This window comes from Silene latifolia, chromosome 9, assembly GCF_048544455.1.
Source record: "Silene latifolia isolate original U9 population chromosome 9, ASM4854445v1, whole genome shotgun sequence".
Taxonomy (NCBI): Eukaryota; Viridiplantae; Streptophyta; class Magnoliopsida; order Caryophyllales; family Caryophyllaceae; genus Silene; species Silene latifolia.
In genome coordinates, this window is record NC_133534.1 from 158,411,204 (window position 1) to 158,426,604 (window position 15,401).

At 38.8% G+C, this 15,401-nt stretch overlaps 2 non-coding genes across 2 annotated transcripts; both read left to right on the forward strand.

Moving 5' to 3' along the window:
• Positions 1-6,064: 6,064 nt before the first annotated feature.
• On the forward strand, positions 6,065-6,171 carry LOC141603928 (small nucleolar RNA R71). Its single transcript, XR_012525763.1, has one exon. It is a non-coding gene; the product is annotated as a small nucleolar RNA R71 (small nucleolar RNA).
• Positions 6,172-9,390: 3,219 nt separating this feature from the next.
• LOC141603501 (small nucleolar RNA R71) lies at positions 9,391-9,497 on the forward strand. The gene has a single exon (XR_012525373.1). It is a non-coding gene; the product is annotated as a small nucleolar RNA R71 (small nucleolar RNA).
• Positions 9,498-15,401: the final 5,904 nt, after the last annotated feature.

Below are 15,401 nucleotides of genomic sequence, written 5' to 3' on the forward strand. Positions count from 1 at the left end.
ATGAAATAAGGATAAATCGAAATAAGGCAGAAGAATACCGAGATTGCAGAGGAACGATTGAGAATAAGAACGAAAATCACAATGCTAATCAATATTCCAAACCCTAATTATAAAACTAAATATTACTGTGTAAAAACTTAGGTAAAAATCGGGATCAAAACTCAATGCTTATTCTGATGTTCTAGGTTACGTTATATAGCCAACATACGTAACAACTTATTATCAAAACCTAAACATAATGGGCTTGCGCTTCCTCGGTCTTTTAATTCTCGCCTGGGATAGCAGTTGGTCGATCGACCGATGGTAGTGGTCGATCGACGATCCTCGATGTCTGAAACTTCGAACCCGCATATTGGTCGATCGACTGAAGGTAGCGGTCGATCGACTGCTTGAGCTGCTACTTAACTCTTAAAATCTCGTGGATTTGTCTTTTGGGCCTCAAAACGCGCACCAAGCTCGTTCCTTAAGTGGATTCTTCATGTCAAATGCAATGCAGGGTACTCGGGGACGGATTTAGCTCAATTTTCGTTGAATTCTTCACATTTCTGCAATAAAGTACAAAAACACGAAAGTAGACGGAAATAGGGGAAATGGTAGCTTAAACTACACAAATGAGCTCTGAAATGCGCGTAAAATGGGATGTAAAACATCATATAAAAGACACGCATCAAACTTCCCCAAACCAAACCCTTGCTTGTCCCCAAGCAAGAACTAGACTCGATCTAATGGAACGAGTTCAATCTCAGAGCGAAATGCAACATGTAAAGCCTAAACCAATTTAACGCACAACCAACAATCAACTAGCAAATGAATCATGCAAACGAGTTATGGAGTCGTTAAAACTACTGAACCGTCAACTGTAGAGACTTATCAAATTGGACTCTCACGGGTCGCTCATATCACTCAAATAAGCACAGGTGAATAATGTAAAGATAGAAAGAATTCATTTGTAGTGATACTCACCTAACTACGACCTATAAGAACGTGCCTGCAATATAATATGAAAGCAATCTCTACAACCGTACATACGCATTCCAACCAACAAGAGACCATGACACATGCCGAGGTATATATGTGGATATGTGAGGTGTGGGTAAGAAGAGGCAAAACATTTATGGAAAACTGGACGTACAGGTGATCAAGCTAGTACCGAAACGGAACCATATGGCAGCATCCAACTTCTTGCTCAAAAACAAATAAAACGGTGCTATAGCAAGCACAAATCTCACAATCTCCAGGTATAAAGGTAATCAAATAACTCCCCATAAGATAAGAATAAATCATGGGAGCAAAAATCGCCAAAAGATAAAGGCTTGAATTATGCGAATTGATTCTTTCTCTTTTTCTCGAACCTCAGTCGATCGACCTTTGGTGCCAGTCGATCGACCGCTCGAACAGTACATAACTCTTTTTATCTTCTTTTTCGAATCATTTTTTTTCTTTTCTTCTTTTTCTTTTCTTTTCTTTTCTTTCCTTGATTTCATTTTCCCAACTAAATCTCAATAAGAGCATTTACTACCAAAAACTAAGTAACAATCCCAAAAACTAGACTACTAGCTTGACCAAGGCAGGCTAAGTGTAGGATGTAGTAAATAGGACAAAAGGATATTTTTGGCAGTGTGGAGCTTATGGGTGAAATGAGAAAAGGGAAACCTCTACCACATGTGTCAACTAACCGCAGACCGAATGCATACAGGTATTAAGCAGATTAAGTTCATATTTATGCAAATTAATGTGACATGTCTTATAAGGAGTACTACTCACATTCCTAAATAAACTGGTCATAGATGTCACCAGTTATAGGCTCTAAATCTCAGAAATATGACATAGTTTGCCAATTTTCAAAGTCAAGTCTTAAGTCCAGCAAATAATTAACGAAAACTCGTAGATATGCACTTATACGATTCTACTAATAACATGTCAATTAGCAAGGCTCAGGCAAAAACAGATGCAAATGCAATGTCATCATTGAAATACTACCGTTCCAACTCGACCTATATGCTAAAATAAACGTGCATTTTATTTGAATTTTTTTGAAATTTTTCAAAATTTTTTTTTTTTTGTATTTTTTTTTAATATAAGAATGAAATAAACAATGCAAAACAAAATGTAAACGTGAATGCAAGCAAATGATATGCGACGCAAAACCCTTCCCCAAACCAAATCACACAATGTCCCCATTGTGCAAAATCATGTAATGAAGAAAAGAGAAATGGGAATTGCGGGAAAATAAACAAATAAAAATGACATGAAGTGGAAATCGGGAACTTACAAGACTTTGAGCGCAGCAAAGGAAACCTCCCCAAACCAGCATGAGCTAGGAGGTTTCGTGAGCAATGATGCTATGCTACCAATAAGTACCTGAAAGACAAATAAAACCCACGCATAAAATCGAGAAGACAATTTTGAAGCGGTAAATATGTGCACAAATGAGAAAATTAGAAGAAATAAATAATTTGACGGAAAGTAAAGTGGAGTAGAAAACTCCCTTAAGTCCGCATATCGACCAACCACAAAAGCGGGGAGAGGTCGTGAACAGTACATCAGCGTCCTTGGTCGATCGACTAAGAACGGCAATGATCGACCAATGTGTCAGGAACAGTAGCTCCTGGAAAGTGCAACTCAGTCGATCGACCAATGTAGCCAGTCGATCGACTGAAAATACTGTTGTACTCCTTATTTCTTCGTATTTGCTCAATTACTTGAGCTAATAAGGTTGAAAAACCTGCAAGTGCATAGTAATACGCGCCCAAAATTGCGCAAAAACCCAAAGCAAAGTCTCAAACGTATAAAATCCTAAGCAAGCAAAATAAAATGCGAAGTTTCGCGCACACAAAAGCAATAAAAAGTGTCTAACAAAAGCAAATAAAAAGTTTGGAAAACATGTGATCAACTAGTAGTTGATCAAGAACGGCCACGGAATGGCCCACTTCATCAGCTTCAGTGTAACACCCCGGCCCAAACCAGGTCGGGAGCGGTTACTTATGATAGCTCACCAGGCTGTGTACATGGCCCACAGATCAACACAGGCCCTTTATAGCGCATTTTGTCCTCACTCATGTGCATCCCGGAAACCTTCCCAGGAGGTCACCCATCCTAAGACTACTCTCAGTCAAGCACGCTTAACTTTGGAGTTATTTCGCATGGATGACCATAAAAGAAAGTGCACTTTGTTGATATGAGTAGTACTTCTAATCCCTTTAAGCACTAGTCATTTAAGCCTATTACTGGACCTCTTCAATTACCGTGGGGTGTTACAGTCACCCCCACTTGAAGAACGCAACGTCCTCGTTGCGCCTGGGAGCATAACCGCTAACCCAGAATCCTCCCCCGCTAGGTGTGTGATCACAATGGAGCGTATAACCACTGCCTCCGATCACCACACGGTCGCAGGGTTGCTCTGATACCACTTGTAACACCCCGGCCCAAACCAGGTCGGGAGCGGTTACTTATGATAGCTCACCAGGCTGTGTACATGGCCCACAGATCAACACAGGCCCTTTATAGCGCATTTTGTCCTCACTCATGCGCATCCCTAAACCTTCCCGAGGTCACCCATCCTAAGACTACTCTCAGTCAAGCACGCTTAACTTTGGAGTTCTTTCGCATGGATGACCATAAAAGAAAGTGCACTTTGTTGATATGAGTAGTACTTCTAATCCCTTTAAGCACTAGTCATTTAAGCCTATTACTGGACCTCTTCAATTACCGTGGGGTGTTACATTCAGGCTACTAGAGGTAGCCTCAACGGTGCTTATCTTATCAGCTGCACCCTTCTTAGCTTCCACGTCCGTATGGCTCAACGGATCAACACTTTCATCATCTCCCCAGTCAATGACCTCTTCTTGCTCATCAAAGTCCAAGTCAGACTCCCTTGCCTTTACCGGCTCGTCATCAACATCCTCATCAGTGGCATAGCTAAGGCAACCAAGACCTCCTCGTGAAACGATTGGCTTCTTTGCGGCTGGAGGGACTTGCAGCTCTTCCTTCCCCAAACCAGCTCCCCGCAATATCGAAAATAGACAAATCTTCCTCCAATTTGCTCCCAATCTGGGGCGGAGGGATTACAACAGGAATAGAGATAGGTAAATCAGGAAGCACGAAGTACGATTTCTTGTCAGAAACCGTATTACAAGTCACAGGCCACATGGAGTCCTTTTTCTTACATGCCTAGGCGAAAACAATAGAATGCTTGCCCACTTTAAAAGTCAATGTTCCTAGACCGACATCTATGACTGCACCAGCAGTGTGAAGAAATGGCCTACCCAAAATAATGGGAATATGGGCATCCTCAGGCATGTCAAATACCACGAAGTCGACGGGGACGAAAAACTTCCCTATTTGGACAGGGATGTCCTCTAAGACTCCTATTGGCTGGACCGCAGATCGGTCAGCCATCTGTACTATCATATCTGTCACTGCGAACCTAGCCAATTTGAGCTTCCTAGCTAGACTCAAAGGCATGACGCTTATACTAGCTCCTAAGTCACATAATGCCTTCTCAATAGAGAAGGTACCTATATTGCAAGGAACAGAAAAGCTACCCGGGTCTTCTAGCTTATGGGGTGCAGTATGAGATAAATAAGAGCATGACTCTTTGGTTAATGCGACAGTGTGCACATTTTCAAGTGACTTTTTCTTAGACAGGAGTTGTTTCATGAATTTAGTGTAGGCAGGCACTTGATTGACCAACTCAAGGAAAGGAACTTGTACATTCAAACTACGAATAACCTTTTCAAATTTATTGAAAGATACCTGTTCCTTTGTCGGCACTAGTCTCTCTGGATAAGGGGCTGAGAGAAGTACCTTAGCCCTTTCTTCTAAGTCTCGCATGCCGGCATCTGTGGACTTAGGCTGAAAGTCCACCTCCTTCTCCTTATTGAAGCTTGAACCCTCCTCAGACTGTCTCAAATGTGAGCGATTGACCGACATTGGGTCGAACTTCAGAATCAAGACGGACCCAGCAGCACTCGGGTGTTGCCCCAATACTTTGGGAGTTATCGAACCCCGGAACAAATGATCTCTTAAGTTATCGGGCATTGAAGGACGAAATTTCTCAATATCAGCAGGGGTCGCAGTCGATCGACCACCTTGCTCAGTCGATCGACTGAGACGTACAGTTCCAGAAGCTCCTGTAACCCGCATATCAGTCGATCGACCGGGTATATCAGTCGATCGACTGATATACCTGGTAGACGCCTTGTTTTTGTTATTTTTCGTTAAAGCTTTCTTTTGACTCGGTTCCGCCTCATTCTTTTCAGGGGCATCCTCGACCATAGCAGGCCCCTCCAGGGTAGACCCACTCCTCAAAGTAATGGCATTCAGGGTCTCTTTCTGGTCAGTTTGAGTGGGTAAGTGTCCGGGAGCTCGAGTGGTACTCTTACTAGCCAATTGAGCAATTTGGCTCTCTAGTAGCTTCATCCCGGCCTCTCTAGCTTGGGACTCCTTCAAAGAAGAAGTTCTTAAATTCAGCAAAATCGAAACCATGGGATTGTTGTTGCTTTCTTTGCGGCATAAGGAGGTTTTTGGTATTGTTGTTGCTTATGATGAGGGGGCACATAAGCTTGCTGTTGCTGCTGTTGTGGAGGTTGAGTCGGATTCAGGACATTCTGGCTACTCCACCTCAAGTTGGGGTGGACATTCGGCTCATAGTACGTGTTTGTCTGCCTATAGTGTTGAAAGGCAGCACAAGACTCAAAGGGGACACAATTCTCGAGACATGCCCCTCGGCTCCACATCTTCTACGAGACGAAAGGACCGTCTCAAACAAATAAGTTAACATGGTACATCCCACCTTTAGAAGCTCCTCCCAATTCATATTTGTCAAACCTTGCAGTGAGAGCTTCTTGTGCAGTAACAGAGGAAGATTCAGCAGCTCTCCTCTGGTTTCCTCTCGAATTCCCATATTCAGCCTTATGAGTGGCCAAATCATCGATAATCTTCCACCCCTTAGTCTCTCCCATGTTCTCAAAGAAATCGGCCATTGGTCATGCAGACATCCAAAATGGCCTTCTGATCGTCATACAGCCCATTATAGAACTGGTTGCAAAGACTCCATTTTTCGAACCCATGGTGCGGTATGGTTCGCACCAGTTTCTTGAAACGGACCCATGCTTCATGGAAGTTCTCATCAGGCCCTTGTTTAAAGCTCGTTATCTGAACTCTAATGGAATTCGTCTTTTAGGCAGAGAAGTACTTTTTGTAGAATGCCAGGGCTAAGGAATTCCAGTCGGTGATCCCATGGGCGGCACGGTCCAGATCTCTATACCACTCTCTTGCAGCGTCACGAAGAGAGAAAATGAACATGGTCTCCTTGATCTGATCTTAGGTCACACCGGCCGGCGGGGGTATAGACCATCAATAATCAATAAAAATCTCCATGTGCTTGGCTGCATCTTCATTTGCAGCTCCCTCGAACTGGTTTCTCTCAACCAGGTTAATATAGGAAGGCTTTGGCTCGAATTTTCTCGCCTCCCCAGGTAGTTCAAACCCTTTGTAGAGATTCGCAGCTGTAGACTCTGAGTGACTAGAAATGGTTGCTTCTTCAGCCATGACTGGGATTTCTGGAGAAGTAACTGTCTCGGCTGAAGAAATTGAAGCAGGAGATGTAGGTGGATCTCCTTCGAACAGGGCGTTCTCGTAGTAGCTTGACAGAGTACTCAGTTCCTCTGTCGGTAATACCCTTTGTGATCGTCTCAACTCGCGCAAGGATTTCTCGATCTCAGGATTTAATTGTACTAGTTCACCACCCTGTGACCTGCACATAAGAAGAAACTACAAAAAGAATATAAGAAAAGTTTAAGGAACGGAAGTCCCTTAAACTAAAGAAAGACTAAATAAAAACAGCTAAAAATTAGAACAACTACCTCCCCGGCAACGGCGCCAAAATTTGATACCCGTCGTTGTGAGTACCAAAAATAAGATTTATAATTTCCTATTAAGACTAACCTAGGCTAGTGGTAACAGGGTCGAACCACAAGGAGGCAGACGTAATTTCTAGCTGTCTAATTCTAGTCTAAGGTAACGAGTGTAGGGGTTGATTTGAATTGGTCTATAGCTAAGAGTAAATAAAGACAATAAACTAAAAAGACGGATTAAACAGATAAAGAGGGGGTACTAGGATGGTCGGTTCATTATAGCTTCGGCGGCAGCATACTAAGTCGGTCTGAATCAAACACATGTGAGGCGGGAAAACAAGAGGTCCTCTCGGTCCACTCTTAACAGATAGTATCTTTCGATCTCGCTATAAGTCCCTAATATCACTAATACTGACTCTCGTCCTAAAAAGTGACTAACAGTCTAAACTATACCTATCTTTCGATCTCAGCACAGTTTAGTCATTTTAAATGGTGCTCTAACAACTGTCCCTATCTTTCGATCTAATGGGTCAGTTATAAAATAAGCATCTAACTGGTCGCATGCATTCGATTCGTTAAATACAACATTAAAATCAATTAAAACGAAAGGTAACCTCACGTGGTCAGTCGATCGACCAGGTATGGCGGTCGATCGACTGACCTGCGAATTCAGTCCAATATAATACTACGCCGCCTATGCTATAATTCGCCTACATCCTAGCACAATTAATCTAGCTACTCATGGTACTGATAAAAACAACAATAATAATATGAACTAATGAATTCATGCTTGAAGTACTCAAATAACAAATAGCGATAAACGATAATTGGCTTTGGATACTAACTAGCAATTCTATACTAACAATGAAATAAGGATAAATCGAAATAAGGCAGAAGAATACCGAGATTGCAGAGGAACGATTGAGAATAAGAACGAAAATTCCAATGCTAATCAATATTCCAAACCCTAATTATAAAACTAAATATTACTGTGTAAAAACTTAGGTAAAAATCGGGATCAAAACTCAATGCTTATTCTGATGTTCTAGGTTACGTTATATAGCCAACATACGAAACAACTTATTTTCAAAACCTAAACATAATGGGCTTGCGCTTCCTCGGTCTTTTAATTCTCGTCTGGGATAGCAGATTGGTCGATCGACTGATGGTAGTGGTCGATCGACTAATCCTCAGTGTACAGTAGCTTCTGGAACCCGCATATTGGTCGATCGACTGAAGGTAGCGGTCGATCGACTGCTTGAGCTGCTACTTAACTCTTAAAATCTTGTGGATTTGTCTTTTGGGCCTCGAAACGCGCACCAAGCTCGTTCCTTAAGTGGATTCTTCATGTCAAATGCAATGCAGGGTACTCGGGGACGGATTTAGCTCAATTTTCGTTGAATTCTTCACATTTCTGCAATAAAGTACAAAAACACGAAAGTAGACGGAAATAGGGGAAATGGTAGCTTAAACTACACAAATGAGCTCTGAAATGCGTGTAAAATGGGATGTAAAACATCATATAAAAGACACGCATCAGAGTCATTTGTAGTTCGTTCCACTACCTTAGGATTTCTTCTCAATGGTTCCATCACATCTCTTTGCTTGAAACATTCCTCAATAACATCCTCTTCAATTGGCATATTAGGTCCCTCATATCTTATACCACTCCTCAAGTGAATGGCATTAATGTTCTCATGTCTTGTAGGAGGATTACTTTGAGGAGGTAATTGTCCTTTTTTGTCTTTGAGAACTTGAAGAGGCCAATTGTGTTTCCAACATCTTGGTATGAGCAAGGATATTGTTGATGGTAGTGTCTTTGGCTTGGCTATCTCTTTGCATCTGAGCAATTAAATCTTGTTGGCTCTTTTGCATTTAGAGGACCGCTTTTTTAACATCAAAAGCTTGGTCATTGAATTGATTGTAAGAGGTTTGATTTGGGTTGAAGTATGGTCTTTGAGTAGGATTTCTCATTTGAGGTGGGTTGTATGTTGGTTGAGGATTTTGAACATTTTGGCTTTTGTATGAGAAGTTTGGGTGAAATTTTGTGTTTTCATTGTAATTATTGGAGTAATGGGTGCCATTCTTATATGCTTGGAAAGCATTCACTTGCTCACTTATGCCCCTACACTCTTGTTGAGCATGTTCCAAAGTTCCACAATTCTCACACACTCCATTTGGAATAGAAGATGTTGCCACCATGGTATTGACATGTTGCTTGGATCATTGAGAAGCTTCATTCATCTTGGCTATGGCTTTCTCAAATTTCAAGTTCATTGCGTCAATATGGGAGCTTAGTTGGGCACCCAAATCGGCACTCAATTGTGTGACGGAGTCAAATTCATGTCTCCCTCCTCTAGTAGCTTTTCTTGGCCTACTATATTGAGAGATGTGAACCACCATCTCCTCTATCTTTGCCCAAGTTTGGTTGTCATCTACCTCGGTGAATCTTCCATTAGAACCCATGTTAAGCACGTTTCTTAAATCTTCATACAGCCCATTCCAAAATTGTTGAACAAGAAACCATTCGCTTAGTCCATGATGAGGACAAGAGTGACATGTATCTTTGAATCTCTCCCAAGCCTCATATAGAGATTCTTCATCTCTTTGCTTGAACCTGGTGATTTGGGCTCTTAACATGTTGGTCTTCTCAGGAGGATAGAACTTCTTGTAAAAGGCAAGTGCTAACTTCTTCCATGAAACAATTCTAAGAGTGGCCTTATCTAGGCTCTTTAACCATTGCTTTGCGGCTCCGATCAAGGAAAAAGGAAATAATACCCATCGAATTTGGTCTTGAGTTACCCCCGTTTGGGAAATTGCATCACAATAGTCACAAAAAGTCTCCATGTGTAGATGAGGATCTTCACTGGGCATCCCTCCAAATTGACTTCTCTCAACTAATTGTATGAATGCTGATTTGGCAATGAAATTACCGGTTAAGTGGGGTGGTGTTGGAGTACCATTTGGTAGGTTCTCCTCGGTTGGTACGGAATGAGATGAAAATTTAGGCATTGTAGGTTGATTTTGTGGTTGATTCTGAAGTAGGTTCTCCTCTCCTTGTCTTGCAAAAGGGTTGGTAAACTCAACACTATCCGAATGGATGATACCAATGTCCATAAGTTCTCCAATACCCAAAATTTTTGAAGTCCCTCTAATGGTTCTTATAATGTTGGTCAAGGTTCTTTCAATCACGGGATCAATAGGCAAAAGACCGCCTTGTGATCTCCTAGACATGCAAAAATTAAACAACTAGAAAATAATTAAAACTTCCTTCAGGAGTTTGACTTTCCCAAGGTTAAGAAAGACACAACTAAAAACAACAAGTGATAACAATTCAATTGAACACCGTCCTCGGCAACGGCGCCATATTTGATTCGGTTCAAACTTTGTTGTCTAAGCTTATCAATTAAAACAATATTTATAATCTCAACTAACTACTCTTAGTAGAGTGGCAAGTAATGGTCGGATCCTAAGGGACGGGTATTATATTGATTTATCGGTTGTAGAAAGCTATGTCTTAGGGTGTCACAATTTGGGTTGAGTTTGAGGTTTTCAATCTAAAATACTTAACAATGAAATGTAAACAAATGAAATCAAAACAAAGTAAAGTAAATAAATAGGGTTTGTAAAAAAATTGATTAAGGCACTAGGGTGTCATGGGTTCATAAGGGAATCATGGTGAGATCATATAAACAAGTTTCATAGATGCAAGCAAATTATTGTTGTAGTGGAATTGAGTTAGTTTATATCTTAAAATTCTTAGGACGTTTTGGGTCTCGGAGCCGAGTCGGTCAAGACTTTACAACTCCTACAAGTCGACTTAATTCTCCCTATTCAACTATATGCATGGTCTAACAAGCCTTGAGTTTGGTTTGTGTCTTACAAGTCTTGTTCAATGGATAAGAGATTCATGCTAGGTTGTCAATCAAGCATAATGTTGGAAATTTATATCTCATTATATAACATATTCTTATATGTTTCATATTTATTTGGTCATAAAATAAATTCTAGATCTTATGCATGCAAACATCAATAAGGTAAGAGAAGAAATCATTTTCCCACCATAATAATTTCGGTCATATTGAGCACCAACAAGATCTCCTTCTTGTTAGTTCTTGAGCTTTCCATTAATGGATGAACATACATGACCTCAAAATAGAAGCCCTCCAATTAGTTGCACCCAAGACTATCCCTCAAATCCACAAACTAACATGTACTAGATGTTTATATTGTGGTTTACCTTAAATTTGATTACTAATACTCATATTACTTTGATAATTTTAGTAATCTTTTGAACAAATTTGGATTAAAATCTCATCCTTTTTGATGAAGATTAAGGAGAGAGAAGAGAGAATATTCATGAACATTTTGCATGTTGATTGAATGGTAATCTTAGAAGAAAATAGAAAGAACCAACACTACTCAATTAAGAGTAGTGTGGCCGCCCAACACATGCCCAAGGAGCATCATTGCTTTTCTTTTTCTCTTATCAAAAATATAGGTGTGTAAGAAATGTAAGACTAGTTGTAGGTAGGCATCATTATGTTTATTTTATCAAATAAAATAAAACAACCAAAACCCACTAACACACCCTCCATTTTCGGTCCATATACATAAAATGGACTACCATTTTATTTTGTCAATTTGTCATTTGTCACACAATATGTCACATGTAGTATGATACATGTTATTAATTAATTTAATGGATATTTATCACATAAATATCATTTTATGAATTAATTAAGTTACATTCAACAAATTGACTAGTGATACTTGATCACATAAATAAAATGGGTCAAATAATTATAATTCACAATATCTTATAATTATAATCAACCATTCATTCTTATTTTTATTGTTTCTCAAACAATAAACAATTTTATTAATAAAGCATTTTATTACTAAAATAAATCTTATTTAATCCCATTACAATAAGATATCAATATTCTCTCTCACAAATCGAATTGTTCAATTTTAAGGAATTAATTAATCAGATCGGTATACAACTAATTAACCTTTTCAATTAAGGGAATCGTCCTTTAGGTGTGACCTCAAGGGATCAACTGATCACCACCGTCGCACGACAGTAATGTCAAACTCTAGCCAGCCAATCATTACCGATATGTGTGGACCAGTTGACTATATATATTATGTATCATCCCTTTCGTATTCTTGGTATGAGATTTAATAATGATATTTAACTCATGTGATCGCACTATTGTTGAGGACACATTTCCCAACAATCTCCCACTTGTCCTCGACAAGTGTGCGTCACCAATTCTCTTGTCCTATTACTATCTCCCACTCAATGCAAGGTGTCTTTCGGGTCGTACTTCCAAGTGATCATATCGAGAGTGGTTTCCTCGATCTGGAGAATAACTGATTGACCGGATTTATCTATCATAGATACCTTCCGAGCGTGGCCACGCATTTCCGATTCATTACTCCTCGAGTGGACCGAGATATTGTTTTAACCCCGACAAGGGGTGGACAATTCCTATCGCACTTATTCCCTTCGACTAGCCACACCATCATAACCCAAAATATGCCCATTTGACCCCATTTACGAAGGTCGTAGTAACACAAATCAAAGTTAATCAAAATCGTGCCATCTTAGGTGAACAGTCTTTAGTCAAAAGAATCGACTCATTAGAATACTATAGTAGCTCTCGCCACGACCAGGCTATATAAATTTGCCAGAACTCTATAAGCGGTCACTGCCCGACAAAGTGTTCCTAACAGTCTGCCTATGTGATCGATTAGTCATCTCACATGACTCTATGGCACTTGAACTTGCCATCAATCGCATCACACTCTAGTCACTTCGAGACGTCACCTCATACAAGTGACTATGGGCGAATACAATGCTAATCCGTGTTCATTTTATCGGGGTTCAATTGTCTCTACAACCCGTTTGGATGTAACAAAGTATAATAAAAGAGTTTTAAAGTAAAACTCGAACGACAAATGCGATTATCACATATGAATAGTCAATGCCTGATTACTATTTCATGTTCTATAATCTGATTTGATCTTGAATGTAGTTATTCATCTCAATTTAATTCAAATGACATGACTTATCATGTTAAGCCTATTAGAAGGCTTTGGTTAGTAGGTTTTATCAACTTCTTGTACCTTACTCAACCTTACTACATACTCGTTTTCCTTTGTAATGTATACATTTGTATCACAAAACTTTCTGAGTACATGTCGAGATCCAGTCAAGACATAGGTCCTCTAGCCTTAGAATAGCTCCCACTGTTTTCACAGTGTGCGGGACTCATTCTCTTGCACATCTCATGATTGCAAGTGTACTCAATTTCCGTTATAAATATCTCTCATTGTTCTTTATTGCCTAGAACGATTCTAGAAAATCTATTTCTTAAATAACATAGCCACAATGGTATCTTAACCATCCTAATGTGTTTTGATTATGGTTTTGTCGGAAACCATGCGCAATCTCAATTGTCAATTGTCACTTGTGTAACACCCTTACACAAAATTGCATCATAAACACTTTGCTTTACTTCCTTAATGCTTCTGCAAGTACTTAAGGGTAATCTTTATGGCTTACTTGATAAAGATTACTTAAATTCGATTTTGAAAACAACTCATCATACTCAAAGTATATGAAGTGATATACATCATTACTCATTTAATTGATCCAAAGAATGAAGCAAATGAAATCAATCAAATATGTTCAATTAAATTGAACTAGTCATGAATCTTATCAACGTAAGACTTCTTATTGACGCTAATATCATGTGGATTTATCTTCATAAATCTTGATATTAAAGATGTATTATAATACTCCAAAAGTCTTAAATCATTTTCGATGATCAATATGTCATTCACATATAAGACTAATTAAAATTTCCGTAACTCCCACTAAACTTCATGTATAAACACAACTTCTCGACTTATCGAGAAAAGTTTTATAACATGATCAAAACATTGATTCTAACTCATTGATGTCCTACTTAAGACCATCTCTTAAGTTGCATATTATCTTAGGATCGTAAGAATCTATAAAACTCATGACATGTATTGAATACATTCCTTCTAATTGAAGAAGTGGGTTTTAGATTCACTCGCTATATATCTCATAATGATATATAATCCTAAAGAAGATCCAAATAGACTTAAACATTTCAACTAGTGCAATACTCTTTGCCACCAATCAAGCTTTGAAATCTCTCTTTATTAGTGCAAAACCCTTTGTCACTAATCAAGCCTTTTTATTTCGTATTTCCATGGCTCAAAGCCTTATAGTGAGTTGTGACTTAAACATTCTTATGTAAGTCATTTATTCATTACTTTCCAGAAGTAATCAACTTGAATCAAACAATTTCTTTTGTAAGTTATAAGCTCTTTACTTTCTTAAAAGTTGCATGAATTCATCATTTTCAACAAGTGACGAATTTTAACCTCCTAGGTTTTAAAGAAACAACATCTTATAAAATGTCTCATGTAGCCAAGAAAGACCAGTTTCTTGCGACATAACATTATTTGTGGCTCTTGAATAATTTTCTCCCACTCTGTCTTCTAGAAATAAACTTGTATTTTAGAAAGACAGCTTCACGAGCCACAAACCCGGTGTACTCGTGATAATAGAAAAGGGAAAAATGAGCATTTGTTTCTTGTGAAAACTTACAAGCATGGTACCCTTACCATTTCATATCTTATATGATTAGATTTAGTGGAAAATTAATCTAGACAAAATGATAAAATCCCCAAAAGGATCAAGTAACTCAAAGTAACTTGATCGAAGTCCAAACCTTATCGAATAGCACTTGAATTCTTATCCAATCATACATTATCCCATAATGCGTGTTAAGAGAGATTAATTTGTGATGCTATATCACAATTCATTTGGCTTATATCAAAGTCTTCACTTTGATAATCCCATCACGACTAAATCGTGATTCCTTGAACTCTTTAAACTTCTTCAAAGATTTTTCTATTTACCTTATTAAGTGAACATATTGGCGTCAACTTAAGTCATTGGTAAAAGAAAATGATCAACCTATTTTGGATCGATGATTTACAACCTCGATCTCCTTTTCAACCAAAAGGCAGGAGACATCTTGCTTTGAATACAAGATACGCATATACCATTAATAATCTAATGGTTTCAAGAGTACTCGATAACTCTTTGCGTTCATCATTCCAAAATTTAAGGTTTAATCTTGGGTTACCAATTTGAGTCTTGCATCATCTTTATGATTTATCATTCTAGTTTGGTTTAGAATATTATCACCTTGATAATGGGCTAGGCATACATCAAATCGTGGTGTATAGGGTCACAAAAGTGAGAACCTCTTTTGTATCTTAACAAGTTTATATTCTTATTTAGAGTTTATGTACTTAATAGTCATAATTAAGTACAACTCCAAACCCGAAAACTAGATTTAGTACACAATGACTCTATCTCTCGACTCCGTTGTTGCTAGTCGTCATATTCTAATCATCTTATGTATCAAACATAATGATGAAAACCACCACCGGTTTCTAATATTGACGAAGTAGTACTAGCAAAATTTA